The sequence below is a fragment of the Columba livia genome, chromosome 1 (genome assembly GCF_036013475.1).
Source record: "Columba livia isolate bColLiv1 breed racing homer chromosome 1, bColLiv1.pat.W.v2, whole genome shotgun sequence".
Taxonomy (NCBI): domain Eukaryota; kingdom Metazoa; phylum Chordata; class Aves; order Columbiformes; family Columbidae; genus Columba; species Columba livia.
The window spans coordinates 112,463,128-112,479,363 of NC_088602.1; the positions used below are offsets into that span (position 1 = coordinate 112,463,128).

Below are 16,236 nucleotides of genomic sequence, written 5' to 3' on the forward strand. Positions count from 1 at the left end.
ATGAAAACTCTGATAGGATTGAAATTATTTTAATGCTATCAGACGTGCGTGCACATACCTTTGTCATCTTGTGAGTTTTCTTGGAGTAAAATGTAGAATAAGGAGGATGTTCTGTAAAAATGGCAAGTGTTTAATGTAAAGCTAATGTGACACTCAGTATTATTATAGCTTTAAGTAATGGAATAGTTTCATAGGTGCTAAACTGCTGTAAGGAAAGTGCTCTCCCCTCTAAAGACACCCCGCAGTGTTATTCTAGCAAACTCCAGGCACTCAGCCCCATTTGGTATCTGTGGAGTTAACTAAGTTAAGCTTACCGCCAGTTAGCCTGTTTCACTAGGAGTGCAATTGGTGTTTACCTATATAAGGAAACCTGTTAGACTTAAACGAGCTCGGCAGGACTGCGGGCTGGCTGCGAGGGGGCGAGGGGCGAGCCGACAGCCGGGAGAGAGAGAAAGAGAGAGGGAGGGAAGGAAGGAGGACGGGCGGGGGCTGGACAGAGCGCAGCCCCCCGGCTCCGGCAGAGCAGCGCCAGCCCGGGAAGGACCGTGTCCCCTTCCTCTTCTTCAGCTTCGGGAGGAAAAGACAAACTGTCAGAGGACAAAATGGAGAAGCAGGTATGTCAGGCGGATCCTAACAGCTGGAGGGTGGCGGTGTTAAGAGAGCGGAGAGGGTCGGGTGAGAACTTGGTTTTACAATTGTTCCCTCCTAAAATGGCTTGCGTGGTTTGTAAGGGCTGCAAAGCATGCTGCTTGTGTACAACAGCGTCTGTGTGAACACTTACTTTAACTTGTCTGACACTCCATGTGCTTCTAATTCAGATGCACCTTCTTTTTCCTGGAGAGATTCTCAAACTTTCTTATCTCTGATGGAACACAGATGTGAGCTGAGACTGGAAGTAAGGCTGAGATGCTTTGGCTAGCTCACTGAAGCTCTGGAAATGCACAATGTTATGATCCACATGTATCTGGGAAAATAAGTCCTTCATTTAAAAAAAAAAAAAAAAAAAAAAACAACCTTAAAATGTACATTCTGTAAACCATGCAGTCCTTTAGCATTCCCAGGGTTTCAAGGTACTTTATTTTGATGTGTATGAACACACCTCAGTCAGCATAGTTGGAATTGCATTTGCTGGAATACATGGAGTTCCTGCAGTAATAAAGATTTTTCAATGAGTTAGAAAGCAAGCTGAAGGTACTGTTCTGGGAAATGTAAACAAAACTTGTTCTTCTACAAGAGGGATTACCTGCGTTCAAAACAAGGATATGTGTTTCTTAGGAAGTATTTGTATATTCTGATAACCTTTACGACATGCTCTAGGTAAAATCCTTGCAGAGAGAGAGAGATTGTTCCTTGAAGATTTTGGTCAGGACATAGTCAAATATCAAGTTGAAAACTTTTTTCAAATAGCTTTCAAATTGGAAGAGTAGTTCTATGCAGTCCTTCAGGACAGTTACTGTTAAGTATCAGCATGTTGATTTTGGAAGTTCATTCCAGATTTATGTAGTTATGATGTAAAAGTTAGGAATGGAAGAATACTTTCAGTTGATTTCTCTGAGAGGTACCTTCTTAGGAAAAAAAAAATGAGGAGTGAAGAACTAGTCAGAAACAGGTGGAGTTCACTTTCAGAATTGACTTTTCTGAGCTTAGCAACTGCTAAATGATTACTTTTCACTAATTTTCGTTGTTAGTCATACTTCTGTGTGCACATGCATGTGAATGCATTAGCAATGGGAATTGTAGTTACATCTGTAAAATACATTCCTATGTCTAAGGTTGTAGATGCTTACAATGAAGAAGATTACTTTTTAAAAACCCTCTTCCTTCTAAATATTTCTAGTTTTTATGAATGAATGTCTAACTGAAATTAGTAATATGATATTACTTGACTAAAATTCATTCAGAGTAAGGGACTGTCAGAACTAAAATTTTACTTGTATTGAGACAGATTCTCATTCATTTATATGCAAGACACTTCTAAACTCCTGACTTTGAATGTTTAGAGAGGTATTAATGGGAATGGCACAGAGTAGCCACAAGAGCTTCAAGAGAGAATTTTATAGCATCATCAACATTGCGAAGAGAGTACATAACAGGTTCCTAAACACTGCTCCAGCAATTAAGCCAATGGGTTAATTGTCATAAAACACCTTTGGTCTTGGTGAAAGTCATCACAGAAAAGAAAATAGGGCTGGTGGACCAGAACCATAAATTTCACTTGTCTTGCTTCTCATTCTCATGGTTTTGCAGATAACCTTTATTCTTGTGAATGGAGTGGGAACACAGAGGAAAGGATTTTAGCAGGCATGTTAGTACTCGAAGTGTGAATTTAAAGGGCGGGAGAACACTCCAGGGAAACATGCTTTTAAAACACCTTTTCTCAAGTCTCTCCATCAGTTTAGTGTCTAGCTATGCTGCGGTCATTAATGGTCTTTTGACTTGCCAGCGCAAAGTGAGATAGAAAGCCAGTTCAAAGCCTACGCAGGATTTTCTGGGTTGATGTGAGTTTACTCTGCCCCAGGACGCGAGCAGCCACCTATCTGGCCATGTTAGTATGGGGCTGGTCCTGGCTGCAGCCTGACCCTAGGAGAGCTTTGTGGCTGTGACTTTTCCAGGCAGACAAGGGGTGGTATGGGGCCTCACCCCTTTCAGCCACAGTATATGCCTTGCACCCTCCTCTGCCACCCACAGTATATATAATGGTGTGGTTGTGCAGTCTGCAGCATCACAATGGGACCTGTGTAAAAGAAGTGTCTGTCTTTTTGTTTGGTTATTGTTGTTTTTTGTTTTGTTTTTTAACCTCTGTTTGGTGCTGTGTCTGTGGTGTTACATGAGTTTCCGTTGGCCTGCATGCACAAAATATAAATTCTTTTCAGACCAGGATATATGGCTGAAAGATACATCCCAGGGAAATTTTATCCTTCTTTACAGAGAGAAAATAATTGCAAAGTAGATGAATGAAAGTATGGGGTAGACCTTGTGTCTCAAATAACAAGAAAATCCAGTAGCTATGGCTGGGTTATACAATTACACTTCTCCTGCCTGAGCTCTTGCAAACCAGCCTCCTACCCTAGACACTGGTCTCCAATCTGTGTTAATAGGTGATGTTTCATCCACTAATTAAAGAAAAACATAGCTAACATTCATTCTGATGCTGTTTAAAGATTAATTTTCCGTTCATTTAGGGATTCTTTTATACCAGTTTTAATGACAGAGCTGTGTTCAGGGTGCAGTAATGGTATTGTGTCAGTTTGCTCATTTTGGAAATGAATATGTTGAACCCAAGCAAAGGTACTGAGCACAGCAAGTTTGTGGATACACCTATGGTACCAGCTTTGGTTGTGTAATTGAGACAAGAATGATGTGAAACAGAAATACTTGAATTTGACAGTCTGAAATTTAATGCATTATTGAATTGGAATTTGTATGTCAGAGATGAGAAGCACCAAAGTATTTATAGGTATGACAAAAGTCTTGATTACTTGAACCAAAATTACCTTTTTCCTCCCTGTCATATTACTGATGGATTAATTCATTAGAACTACTGCTCATTTGTCACTTTTACATCAGAGAGTGCTTGGTGTATTTAGCATATGGTATAATAAATTTTTTGTTTAGAAATGAAATACCATAGTGTCTTCAAGACTTTTTCACATTTAGTAACCAGCTCAACCTACAAACAAAGGGTGTTGGTTTTTTTTGTATGTTTGCTTGTCTTACAACCATCACCTCATAGTTACTTCTATTTTCTGATTTGCATAAAATTTGAAGCTGAGTGCTCTTACACATTGGCAAGAGGCAGTTGGGCACATCATGGCTTTTTTCTGGTGTTTTTTCACTTATTCAATAATAAAAAAAAAAAGACCAGGCTTTCAAAGGTGTAACTGGAGAGCTTGAAATAATAAAAGAACATGTTGTACTAGTTGCGTGCTCCCTTTAGGGTTTTGTTAAAGGCTTTACCATTCCATTATGCTATCATTTTGTAGTGTAAGCATTTTATATGGCATGTGTGATTTCATTGCCCTTAAGTGACCTTGGTAAATTCCTTATTTCCCCTGAAGCACATGCCTAATTGAAAATTGCCATCTGCAGTTGGAGAGCTCTAAGCAAGATCACTAAGAATAACACAAGAGGGAGACGGGTGTCCAGAGAGTAGGGCAAGAGCACTTCTGTAGCATTCACTGTATTGTGTGAGGTTAAATATTTGTTTTGAAGATGAATGATAAGGAATTATAGGAGGGGCATCTTAATTTTTCTGCCCAGTTCATTTTCCTAATGCTGCTGTCCAGAGATCACATGATCCACAAAAAGTGTGTGTTGCTTCATTTTTTTTTTTTTAAACTTGTGTGTCGTTCTTGTTCCACCCTTGGGTAAATGTATCTGGAGTTCAAAGTCAAAAATATCCTTCCAAATCTGAGCTGTGCTTTCTAGTCCAGCTACTGTCCCCATTCCACAGTGCCTCGCTTGGCTCTGCTGCACCCCTGGGTTTGAGGATACAGTTATGTTGATCACAGTCTGCAACCACAACCTAAAAATGAGGCACTGTGCTCCCTGCTAGAAGCCTCTAGCTCAGCATTGCTTTACAGCTCCTATGAGCATATGTGCTTAAGGGTCATGCAAATGAAGGAGGCAAAAAGCTGGACAGTGGAAAGCTTGAGGAATGGCTTAAGAAGGTACTGTCTCAGATGAGACGACATTAAAGTGTGCCCTGGATTGGAAAAAGAAATCTGCAACATCTGTGTATTTTCTGACTAATGTGTAGTATAATTGTTTAGAACAGGAAAAATGCAACTATTTTGATTAAAAAGGGTTGAGAAAGGTAGAGCGTAAGAACCCCATGATGATGTGAAACTGCATTTTTATCATGCTTTTTTTATATGTTTATTCAGTCTGAAAAGTTCAGAAAACTACTGGGCTGAAAATTAAGCTCCCAAAATTCTCTTGTCCTGTGTTATCTTACAAGTACTCTTCTTTATGAAACTTACCCTTTGGATTTATTTCTGCATTAGTTCTAAGTTATATTTCAAAAATATTTATCAGAGTTAGAGGTTTGGAATACACACTACTTTTGAGACTCGGACAGGAAGGTATTGAAGATGTGTAACATTAAGATCCGAGTTTAGCAGCTGCTTAGAATATATTTCCCTGCTCTTTTGGTATTGTGTTTGGGGTTTTTTTGTGTGTGTGTGTGGTTTTTGTTGTTTGGTTTTTTTTTTCTTCATTAAAAAAATTTTAGTATTAAATCTAGTTTTTGATGGTGTAGCCAATAATTAAGGGAAACCATAAACACTTCTTGGCAAATTTTGCATGGTTCATTTTTTTCATGCTCAATGCATTATATGTTCAGCAAGATTTTTAAGAACATACTTGAGGCCAAAAGTCTGGAGAGAAGCAGATACATGTTTTCCAATGTATCTATATCTGGGATTGTAACACATGTTCTTCTTCATATGCACCTAAATTCTTTGCTGAATTTTTTGGTAAAAAGTTATTATTCTCATGTAATTCTTTGCACAGAGGTGAGAACAAAAGATATTTGCTTTTAAGTAGATCAGATTTTCCTTCAACAAATTGACATCTTCCTCTAACAGGTTTTTATAAAACTCCTTTGAGGGGTGGACGTTAAGTTGCATTTTTTTTTTTCTTTGGTAGTTTCAGTCAATGGTGGTTTTGATATTGGTCCTCTGGATGTCTGATTTAGACAGATGGCATAAAAAATATAAAGTTGCATTTGTTATATTTCATTATACTAAGTTCAGCTTCATATAGGATTTGGTGACATTCACATTCAGTGGTATGAATGAAATGCCATTTTTGACACCTCGTGCATAGTTTCAGTCATTCCAATGGGCTGAGAACACTCTTGTTGGTAATGCACTGGATTACAGAGGGCTCAGCGTATCAATTTGGAAGTGTCACGACTTGTCTGCCGTGGTCCTTCAGTGATGTGTGTGTTCCTGCTGCTGAGTTTCTAACACTTCTGTTTTGTAGCTGCCTAGCCTGGAAAATTCCATATAAAAACTCACATCAGGCCTCCTGAGATGGATTTTTTTTGGGGGGGCACATTTAATTTCACTACATAGGAAACAACGGTAGTGCTTCTGCTACATTAGTTCTGTAAAATGAGCAGTTGTTTTAGTACACCTTCTGTATCTTTTTTGTCTCCTTGACAAGAAATTCCACTCCATTTTAGCTGAGGAGTTTAGGCATTAGCAGTTAATTACTAATTCTTACCTTAAGTATAGCAACATACCCCAGGGTGGTTTGGGATATCCTCTTGGTTGTGGGATCAGAGTTATGCAGCTGCGCTTAACACTCCAGTGGGCAATTCTGGCCATGTTGTGTTTTGCCTTTGATACCTTGCCATACCACCACCATTAGCACAGAGCTTAGACTGCAAACATCTGTTTGCTTTTAGTGCACATGTGTTGCTTGAGATGTTCTGCTTTTACACGATGTGAATCACTGGACTCAACTAGCATGTATGATTCGTTTACCAAATAAGCCTTAAATTGTGTCAGTAAAATGTATATCTTATGGGATGACATGTATGGCATATACAGAAGAGAAAACTGACAAGCTCATGATTGGAGTCACCAAAATTTTGTATATTAGTGAAGTTTTTTAACTGCTTGAAAAGAGTCGTGTAAATGTGAGTACAGAAGAAAAGATTGCATTGAAACCAACATGCAGCTGGATATCAGACAAGGATGATGGGAACAGAGAAATACACCTGATTTTAGAAAACAAAATGATTGAATCTCAATATCCTTCATTCTAGAATCTCACCATCCACATGGCATGAAACAGAGTAAACCATTATAAGACAAAACAGATTTTGATATGGTGGTATATAGTCTACAGTGCTCTCTCGGATGGAAACCTTACCTGGATTTCAAAATAAGTTTAGCTTTTGTCCTCAGCAACTTTTCAGCAATACCCTGTAGGTATGCTGATGGTTCAGAGACCAAATGTCTTCATTCTAATGTGTACCATTTCACATTGCTGGAATGCACAACAGGATTGCTTTGGTTTAGATTAATGAAAATGAAAGTGAAATTACTTACAGTTGTTAGCTAGAATTTTAATTTTGGAGGTTAACTTAACATGCCTTGAAGGTTTTAGTTCTTATGTTTCTATTCCATGAAGAGTTCAATTTGAGCATTTTGTCTATGTCACATGAGAACTAAAGAAACAAAACACAAAGAGAAAATGGAAGATTGCAGTAGAGCAGAACCATCAGCTGAATAGATCTTTACTCACCAACAGACACTTCAAAGTTTTGGGGTACGTAGAATTGCTATAATATAATAGAAAATAAAAAGCTCCCTCTAGAAAGAACTTACGAAACTGAAAAGTTTAGTTGATGGAGTCAGTATCATCTGCCAGGTTTCCAGTATATCACCCAGGCTGAGGGAGCTAGAACTAAATTTGAAAGTAGTTTGACTAGTTAGCAAGCTGGTCTGAAATCAAGAAGATATAAAGGGACCAAAAGAAGCATGAGCTGCTACAGTCAGAGAAGAAAGTGTAATCTATCTATAGAAAATGGGGAATAATTCAGTCAGCAGGAGTATCTGTGGGCTACCACAAGTCAGAAAATGAACACGAGTCACAGATGTGACAAAACATTGAAATGTGAAAGCCATTCTGGGAGTCATTACTGAAGGTATTGTATACAAGAGGATAAGTAGTAATTATTTTGCCCTGTTCTACCATGACAAGCCCCTAGGCTGAATTTTTCATCTGGTTTTATAGATGATACTTTAAGAAATATACAAACAAACTGGAGAAAGACTAATGGAAAGCAAACAAGAAATTGTAACAAGAAAACATGACACAGATTGCAGGAACTGAGTATGTTTCATTGAAAAGCTGGATTCCCAGAGTGCCCTGTACAAGGACTCCTATGAACTAATATTCTGCCCAGCTGCCTTCACCCAGAGGACCAAGGAGGAGCTGAGCTATCCCTGCTGCCCACTGCTGCCTTCATATGAGAGCAAAAGGTGAATATGCCAGAGCTGGGGATGGCTGCTACAACTGGGCAATTAATTCATTTTACTATAAAAGTGCTACTTTCACAAACTCAGCTTAGTGAGTTACTGTATAGAAGAAAGAATAATCAGTGCTCTAATACACAGACACTGCTTTAAATATGTCAGCAATTAATTGCTCTTCATCTCTGTGGAGGATGGAACAAAGAACAATTTGAAGCAATGGTGATTTTTCTCAGATTTTAGGAAGAGTTCTACAGCTATAATGGTGTTTAGGCACCGGAATGGATTTGGAGGTTTGGTATGTCTTTTATGTTTTTTCAAAGACTGAGCAAATACCTGTTGTGGATGATCTAGGTATAATTGAACCTCTCTTTGAGCAGGAAAATGACCTCACATAGACCTTCTTGGACCTACATTTCTGTGATCTCTTCCTAAGAATTTGGCTGTGTCCATAGCCATGGAATCTGGAAATGTTTCCCAATTTCATGCCCAAGCATGTCTCATGGCCATGTCCCAGTGCCATAGCAGTGCCTAAACTCGGCCTGCCTCCACCCTTTATCTCCACCTGATGCCCCCAGTTCCCATACTCGAACCAGGTGCTACTAGATCAGCAGAGTGAGACTCTCAGGTGTCTCACAGGTGGCCCTTATCTGTGGGGAAGAACAAGCTCAGCCTCAGACTGGTATCATGTCGACGGTGTACAAGACAGTGGATGCCCACTGCTGTCCTCTTCACTTGTTCCAATACTATAGACTCATTGTTCTGCAATTTGGTAATTTTTAATGGCTGTTTTAGCATCTACACAGTTATTAGTCCCCAGAGTTATCACCAAAGCTCTCGTTTTAACTTTAGCATTTAGTAGCAATAAATACATAGCTTACATAAATGAATGCAAAACCTAATAAAATAATGCTAAAAGTAAGTGTGAATAGTTACAAGTGTGAAGCCACTGACATGTACTCTACTAAATATATACTTTTTTTCTCTTACAGTATAGATTATGTGCTGTAGTCACAAAAAACAGAACAGCACCACTTCTGTGGATGTAAAGCAAGCAGGAATGCAACTACTGCAAATAAATATGGGGAAGTTAGAAACTCCCTTCTGTTAGTGCAGGAGAGCAGACTGTTCTTCCAAGCACTATATCTAAGTGGAAGGTAGAGTGGAGAGTTACGTAACAAGGTTCTCCTTGGAGAGCAAAGTGTAGTGTTTGATTTGTTTTATAAAATGTGTTATTGATGTGCTATGAGCAACAAATCAGTACATCTCCCACGTTTATGTAGCAGTGCTGAGTCATTGATTTCTGTTGATCAATGCTGTACAGCATAGTGCTACATCCATTAAGTTCACTCTGAGAATACAAAGTATAGCATTTAGTCAGTTATGTCCCAAATCAAACTCAATGATCCAAGAGAAGGAGAATGTAAAAATGGAAAAAGAACAACAGGGAAATGGAAGCGAGATGAATATTTTCTACTTGATACTTTTGATAACCTCATTCTAATGACTCAGCATTTCTGAGGTCAGTTGTTTCATAAGATCAGGTAAACTGAATTACAGAATCATAGAATATTAGACTTTGGAAGGGACCTCAAGAGATCATCTAGTCCAATCCCCCTGCCGGAGCAGGAACACTTAGATGAGGCTACACAGGAAGGTGTCCAGGCAGGTTTTGAATGTTTCCAGAGTGAGAGACTCCACAACCTCCCTGGGCAGCCTGTTCCAGTGCTCTGTCACCCTCACTGAGAAGAAGTTTTTTCTCAAATTGAAGTGGAACCTCTTGTGTTCCAGCTTGATCCCATTACCCCTTGTCCTATCATTGTTTGCCACCGAGAAGAGCCTGGCTCCATCCTCATGGCACTCACCCTATGCTCCTCTCCTTTTTACTGTAGGAAGAGGGCTATTCTTCAGAACTGCTTTTCAGGCCAATATTTAGCCTAGATGGTGAGATGGCCATGGTGAATTTCACAGCTTCCTGGGTAAGACCACGTGGTTGATGACTGAGGACTCCAACTCACAAAGGGTGCCATAACACATTCTGCTCATTCTTGATGGAAAGTTATTGCCTTCCACAATGGTCTCTGACTTAATCCTGATTCTTAGCACACAGGAAGGGAATGCTATCTTAGCCAACCAAAGTGTAACTGTTGGAAAATACTTGTTTTGAGATGGTAATAATTACTATGACTTTTGGTTGCTGCCTTTTGGGACAAAAGTGTATTACGTTTTATATTCATAGACAGCATCACTATCTGACTCTCATTTCTGAGGTTTAGAAGTTCTGCATCTAAAAATATTTTGTAAAAATTAAATTGAACCAGGTTCCTAAAATATTTGGTAATTGTAGGCAACTGTATAGCCATATGTCTATTCAAAATCAGCTTTTGACATTTTACCTAGAGGAATATAAAGCTAAAACTTCTTTGAAAGAGTACATTCTTCTGAGCAAGATTTGTTACAAATGGGTGGAGCTAGATACTGAGATTTTGCTACAAGCGCTGGATCAGATTTTTTTAAGAATAAAAATTGTCCAAATTAATCACAGTATTTTACTGTAATTGTTTGGTATGGTGCCACTCTGAAGAAATCCATTTGTCATTTACAGATGATTCCTAGGTTTTGTGTTCAAGCCACTGTTCGTTTGTTTGGGGGTTTTTTTGGTTTTTTTTGGTTTTTTTTGTTTGTTTTTTTTTTTTTTTTTTTTTTTTTAGCGTAGGGTGAACTGGGTCTTATCTTTTGAACCCAGTGCTAGAAAGGTGACAACATTCCACTTCCGCAACCAGGAGAGACTGTTCTCAAGGGTGTTTCTTCTGTGCCCATGGATCATATGGTCTAATTCCCTTGGAGGATTCTGCCTGGTGATACAGGCACAGCTGTGGCTTCCTTTCTTTGAATGATCGGCATTTTCAAAGCAGTAATATTAGTCTGCCTACAGTTCCTATGGAAGAGATGGATAATTTATGAACTACTAGGAGCAGACAGCTCTGTGTTCATGGGCCCACAAGATTTCAGGGCTCTGAACACATGGATTAATAGGTTAGTCCATGGAAAGTGAAATAGCCCTCATTTTTAAGAACTGCAGGTATGTAATGAAATCTCTCTGTGTTATCAGAACTCATCAACAGTAATAAATACATTTAAGACCTGAGGGCAGTTTTTGTATTGTTTCCTATGTTCAGTTTTTAATCCCTGCCACTGCTTTCTCATGCTCTCAGATGGGCAGAAGTTGCTTTCTCATGTACTCTTTCCACTATAGGCTATGTTGAGCATTTATGCCTGAAGCATGACTTCTCTGTTGTCAATTGCACTGGTTTAGTTTGTCTTTTAAGTTTCTGTGGCACCATAGGGAGAAAGGGGCTTTTAAGATACTGAAAAAAAGAGAAATGGTCTTGACTTTTTATGTCATACCTTGTTAGAAACCCACACTTGGTTTTGGACAAAGGACTGCAGACAGTTGGCCTCTTTCCAATGTGACTTATGGCTTTACTCTTAAAGGGAAAGACCTTAAGTGCAGAACACTTAAATAACAGGATGTTTAATGTTAAAACTGTAATTTTTTTTCTAAATCATGTTCCCTTTTTCTCCCCCAACCTGAGATAGGTAGAATCACAATCTAATAAAAAATTGCAATTGTAAATACATTTTCCTTGTGATTCTTCAGGTGACAAATACTGCTGTGCTGAACCCTGCGGTTCATGCATGTTGCAGAACATAAAATTATTCATTCTTCTGCCTTCCCACAAAAAAAAAAAGGGATGAAATGTCTCTTTCTGCTTCAAGACATTCTTCACCATATATGTTGCTCTAAAATTGAGTTGTAAATGAAAAGCTGAAACAATAGGATCAAGACTTCATTTTTCAGTGTGGTGTAGCTTTTTCAGTGCAATGTTTATCTGCCTCATATTCAAAATGGTGGCTATAAAGACTGTAACTTTCTGAAAATATTTCAAAGGCATAAAGAAGAGGAATTGTTTACAGTGTTTCATCCCAGCATGTATAATAAAGGATGTTGGAATAAGTATTACAGAAGCACTCAAACTGCACTGATGAACATACAGAAATGAATATATGATGTGTGACAGTTTTTGGAAGAGATCTGTAACCAATTATAAATTCCTCTTTGGTTTATGAATAACAGTTATGTGGAATAGTCTTCCAAGGGAAGTGGTGAAGTGCTGTGTACTAAGCCATTGGCAAATGAACTGTACAAAGTGTTTGAAGGCTCTTCAGAAAGCAGATCTGAGAAGAGCAGTAGTGTGGACATGATGACATAGTGGAGTTCCCATGTCTTGAATCTGACGTGCATTTTGACAGTTGTACAAGCCAGAAAATGCTGTCTTCTTGGAAGCATCAGGATGTGCCCAATTTACAGTGCTCAGAGCATAAGAACTCCTTTCTCTGTCCCTTTTATGAGAGAATTTTCTGATTAAATAGTATTTTATTTGGAAATATGTGTGCATTGGTGATTCAGGGGAGGTGTGTGGCAGTTTAAATAAAGATGGAGCCTCTGTACAAAGTGCAAGAAGTAACAAACTCTGAAATAGCAAATGTCCCGTCATTTAGATCACCAGTCTGGGTTATGAGAAGGAGACACACAGGTCTACTGCCTTTTCTCTCTATTTCATGGACTGGCATGAGAAGCCACTGTGGGCTTTGTAGCTGATCTATAAAGAACACCTTATCCATCTACTTAGAAATGCAAATAGCCACATTTCACATTTGCTGAAGCTCCTGTAAGATGTGCAGCATAGCTCTGCATGTGGTACAGACAAATCTTGGCTAACACCTGTGAGTGTGACACTTAATGTTGTATTCCAAAAGTAGTTTGATTCTACTTCAGTAGCAAAGGGAAGAGAGTTATTTAGATACTTCTGGTTTGTGGTGGTTTATTTATTTTTCATTAATTGTTTTGGACAAAAATATAAGTTGGTCAAAAGATACTTTTTTGCAAGACTGATTTTTGGCTACATTTCCATTATAAAATGCCCTTCAGTCTTAAGAGTAGCCAGTATTAGTAGAATGGGACCTTAACCCTGAATCTGTTATGTCCTGGATGGGTGATCCAGATCCTGGTTGCTTTGGGCTGCTCCCGGTAGCTCCTGATGTTCCATTTGTGTAACAAGAATTTTACTACTTCTTTCAGAAGGGCTCAGAGAAAACAGTTCAGGTGACTGTCATAAGCATTTTATGAGAGCCTGAAATGAGTGAGTATTCCTTGCTGTTGTCTTTTCTGTTTCAGACTACCATAAATTTACTTAGGTATGGAATGAGATACTTCTGAAAGTAAAACTGGGGTTTGCATAGTTCTCATTTTGCCAATCTAAAGTAATTTATTGCCATAGTATTTCTTCCTGTGCCTGTTTTCTTTGCAGTAACTTTAAAAAAAAATGCAGTCTATTGGAATTACTGCATGATGAGGCAGGCAAATGTGATCCTGTAAGGAAAATGGTTCTGCTTATCCAACAACTACTCTATAAGGAAAGTTGAAGGCACCTTGTTTTATGTCAGACTGATGCAACTGGCAGCTTCTTATACAATGCCATGTGCTCCTGGAACAAGTTCAAAAGGCTTTTAGTGCGGGGGCACTTAATGATGTGAGGTACCAGTTTCACTTTTACCATGCACCACTCAAATAGGACTGGGTTAATAACAGGGCACCGGAGCTTCTCATGAGACTGCTCTTTTGAAGATGATGGCTGTCATGATTTACCAGCAGCTTCTATCAGCCTGTTTCCTTCTCCAGGGCCCTGACCATTTGTCTGCACTGTTACAGATGTGCTTCTTGCTCAGGGTGTTTTCCCAGAAACTTGATCACTCTTTGCTGAAAGCCCATTCATTTGGTAAACCTGACCTCTGGCTAAGCAAGGCTCGCAGCCTGTAAGGATGAGGATCCTTGCATCTAACAGTTTTACCTGTTGTTTTTCAGCTGTGTGCCTGTATGGCCACACTGAGAAAACTAGTATGTCACTCCCACCGCAATGGTGTGCTGTAACCTACAGTAAAGGTATGTGTACCAGCTATGAAAGCTATCTGTGCTGAATTAATCTCACTGGGTAGTTCTACAGCAATAAAGGACTTACTCTATCTCAGAATTAATTAATTGGTGCAAAGAAATTGCACATCTCTCATACAAAGTTTCAATGTTTAAACATTTAAAAGGGGTTAAAGGAAGTGTAGCAGATTTGCATACACTTTGAAAAAGCACTGAAGCATCATTCCAATGGGAATGGAAGTAGAAGGAATAGAATTTATTGTTGATATTATTTGCTGTGTTAGATCATATGGACCAGAACAGCGATCTAAGGACCTGAACCTTCAAACACTTATACACTTGCTTAGCTTTATTATATAGTGTAGTCCCATCTAAGTTAGTAGGTCTGATCATGGCAATAAAACTAAACATATAGGAAAGTATTCTTAGGACTGAAGCCTGATATTTGACTCTTAATGCACTAGAAAACCAGTGAAGGGCTTTGTAGAGTGGCTTAACAGACCATACTGGTAGCTAGATGACTTCTCCACCACAGTTTTGAAGAGATGGCAAGGAGCCTATACCTTTTAAACTGAAAATATCAGTAGTACCTCCTGGGAAGTGTAGCAGCAAGTGGAGGCTCACTGCAAGGATGCAGACAGAGTGGAGTATGAAATATTTTACAGACGCTACCTTTTCCTTTTGCTCTTCCCACAGTACTGAGATTGGCCCCAATATGTTCCAACAGTGTTAAAAGCTATTCCCCTCCCTTTACCTATCACAGTTTGCTAACCGGCATTTTCATGCAAGATTTGAAGTGGAATGTTGTAAATTTATATGCTTTTAGTCTGTAAAACTCTGGACTCTCTCCAGCAGACCATTTTTACATGGCCTGGATCCTTTTTAGACAAACAGGATCTGTGCTAGGGTGCAAAATTTTAGACAACTGATGCATTCTTTAAAACAACTGCAAGTTGGCTCGCTGCCTCTTATGGGAGTCTGTTAAGTCTCCCCCACTGCTGCCTAGGAATACATTTGCTGTGACAGGAAGTATGAGTGCCAACAAAGTAACAAATTTGAAGGTAACCTTTCTTTCCTCTGACACTCTGAGAATTTCTTTGCAATTTAGCCATTTAAGCAAGATGGGTACAGGTTCTTAACAGTTCTGGATCAACATATCTGTAATCTCGGGGAATAAATATAGCGTGATTTATAAAAGGATTTTTTTTTTTTTCTCTTTAGTGATAGACTAACTTCCCAAATCCACAATGTCATTCTCAGCAGAAATTTGTTACTTGACATGCTGCGAAGTACTTCCATTCAAGCCTCCTCCAGAAAGATTCTGTTGTTGGGTAGTAACTCCTGTGAGCCCATCTGGGGAAAACTCTACTCCATCTCTTTGAAAGGATTTATTAGTTGCACTGTTTCCCTGTTCCTATATTTTCCCTGCCCTATATTTTTAAGCCTGGAATTTCTGTGTCGTCTTTATTCTCTGTCCCTTTTACCTGGTGGTATCACCTCTAACTCCTTCTCTTAAGTACTGTTCCTCACCACAGCTGCAGTGGTCACAGGGGAAATGTTTTATCTGTCTCCACTCTTGGATTTAGTGAGGTGGTACTTTGTCAAATGAGAAAAGTATCAGTCCTGGTGGCAGGATGGGCAGAAGAGGGCTGGATGTGTTTCTTTCTCCAAGGTGAACAGGCAGGTCTCCCTTAGCTGTTGGTGAGAAGGGAGAGGGTTCATAGGGAAGGGTCACAAGTGGGTCATTTTCAATATATTCATTTATGTGTTTTTCTTCTTCCTCCCTTTCTAATTTTTATCTATTATTTCTGAAAAGTAGATAGATCTTAGTTCTGTCTAGAATCTTTGAGAGATCAATCAGTTTAAGAAGGCTAAATGTGGCATTTTCTATGGATGAGAATTAGACAAGAAGATTCAGGAGAAATATTTGTTGCTGGGCACGTATATTTGGTTTTAACCTTTTTGCAGTGGCCCCATGAGAAAGACAAGGAGAGTATGAAAGTGTTTTCTTTGGAGCTGTGATATTGGTTGTCTTGTGAGCACTCTTTCTGAGCACTGTTCAGTCAATGGTATCTTTTAAAGCCTGAAAACAAAACTTGACAATTATTTTCATGGTTTATAGACTTGTAGAGGAAAAATATGCTTTGAATTATATTTGAATAAGATCTTAGAATAATTGAATCGGGATGTGACTTGGCCCTCAGTTACTGTAAATATAAAGAGAAGCCATGCATGTGCAATGAAATACAGAAT

General features: G+C 38.9%; 1 protein-coding gene across 1 annotated transcript in view; it reads left to right on the plus strand.

Annotated features, from left to right (window-relative positions):
* The first annotated feature begins 340 nt into the window (after positions 1-340).
* MID1 (midline 1) overlaps positions 341-16,236 on the plus strand; it is a 253,389-nt gene continuing 237,493 nt past the window's right edge. Inside the window, exon 1 of the mRNA XM_065073456.1 lies at positions 341-614. The gene's annotated coding sequence lies outside the window, so the exon portion shown is untranslated. The remainder of the gene's footprint in view (positions 615-16,236) is intronic.